Genomic DNA, 1973 nt, shown 5'->3' with positions numbered 1-1973 from the left:
TACACTTACCTCTTATCGACAGCATATAGCTAGACCTGTATGCATGTTTGGTTTAACAAGTCATCTGATAGTCTTTGTCTTTTTATTGAATTTGGCCCATTCACCTTTATTTTGATCATTGGTATACAGAATTAAATATGACATCTTTTCTGTCTTTTTCTGTTTGTCCTGTTTTATTTTGCTTTTCATTTTCTTCTGTAGTTGAATCTGATATACTTTGGAGTATTGCTGCAATCTACACATACCCACTAGTGAGTTCTTACTTGTTAAGTAATTAGTTTAGTTTTTTAGTGCAGAAATTGTGATATATGACATGACATGTCATTATAGTACAGGAGTGTTTTGGTGATATATGGGATATTAATTTGATTTTTAGGTGAACTCGTTATTTTTTCAGTTTGATGTAGTGAAATATATGCCACAGTATCTGAAACTTTGCTATCCAACATGGTTTCAGGATCAGATTAACCACTTGAGTTTCTGCTTTGTGAATTGCTTGTTCATTGCATTTGCCCATTTTCTTCTCTTGATGCTATCATATCTTTCCTTTTTATTGTTGGTTTGCAGAAAGTTATTACATATTTTTAAGTCTTAATTCACTATTTGTTTTCGTTGTTGGAACTATCTTATTTCAACTTGTTATCTGCTAACTTTCTCCCGTGGTGTCATCAAGAAAGAGAGAAATTCTTATTGTTTGCTGTCATCAAATCTTTTTTTTTTTTTTTTTTTTTTTTTTTTTTTTTTTTGAGATAGAGTCTTGTTCTGTCGCACAGGCTGGAGTGCAGTAGGGCAGTCTCGGCTCACTGCAAGCTCCACCTCCCGGGTTCACGCCATTCTCCTGCCTCAGCCTCCCAAGTAGCTGGGACTACAGGTGCCCGCCACCATGCCTAACTAATTTTTTTGTATTTTTAGTGGAGACAAGGTTTCACTGTGTTAGCCAGCATGGTCTTGATCTCCTGACCTCATGATCCACCCGCCTCAGACTCCCAAAGTGCTGGGATTACAGGCATGAGCCACCGCATCTGGCCAAATCTATCTTTTTTAAAACGTAGGGTTTGAGCAATTGAATCTTTTTGGTCATCTTAAAAACAACATTAAACCTTACCAAATTATTAATATGTCTTCAACCTTACCTACTGAATCTTTTGAATAATCATCCTGGATTTATTCCTCTGCATTTGGAGTGCTTCCTTCAAGAAGGGTTTCAGAAGCAGGCTTTGTGGGACAAAGCTTCTGAGCCTAGGAGGCTCCCTGAGAACAGCTTTTATGTTTTTCTGTATGTTGATAATTCCAGGAAAGGTGATTTTTAGGGGACTGGTAGGCTGAAGAGGGAACAAGGTCATCAAGAATTCAGGTAGCCTATAATAAAATTAAAGTTTGGAAAGAAAAAAATGTTGGGGAAAGGCCAGAGTGATCTAGGGCCCGAGAGAACTCAGTATCCAAGAGAAAAAGCAAGAGAGTGGAGAGATGCAAATGAATTTCAAGACAGAGGTAGTGTGACACTAATGTACTTGGTCTATGTGCATTTTTTCTGCTGAATGAATAATGTGCTGAGCATATTATACTTATTTTTTTTTCTTTTTTCTTTTTTTCTTTTTTTAATTTTTTAATTTTTTTAATTTTTATTTTTTATTATACTTTAAGTTCTAGGGTACATATGCATAATGTGCAGATTTGTTACATATGTATATTTGTGCCATGTTGGTGTGCTGCACCCATCAACTCGTCAGCACCCATCAATTCATCATTTATATCATGTATAACTCCCCAATGCATTCCCTCCCCCCTCCCCCCTCCCCATGATAGGCCCCAGTGTGTGATGTTCCCCTTCCCGAGTCCAAGTGATCTCATTGTTCAGTTCCCACCTATGAGTGAGAACATGCGGTGTTTGGTTTTCTGTTCTTGTGATAGTTTGCTAAGAATGATGGTTTCCAGCTGCATCCATGTCCCTACAAAGGACACAAACTCATCAC

Source organism: Rhinopithecus bieti, unplaced genomic scaffold (genome assembly GCF_001698545.2).
Source record: "Rhinopithecus bieti isolate Rb0 unplaced genomic scaffold, ASM169854v2 scaffold_20362, whole genome shotgun sequence".
In the NCBI taxonomy this organism is placed as follows: domain Eukaryota; kingdom Metazoa; phylum Chordata; class Mammalia; order Primates; family Cercopithecidae; genus Rhinopithecus; species Rhinopithecus bieti.
This window is presented reverse-complemented; position numbering follows the sequence as displayed.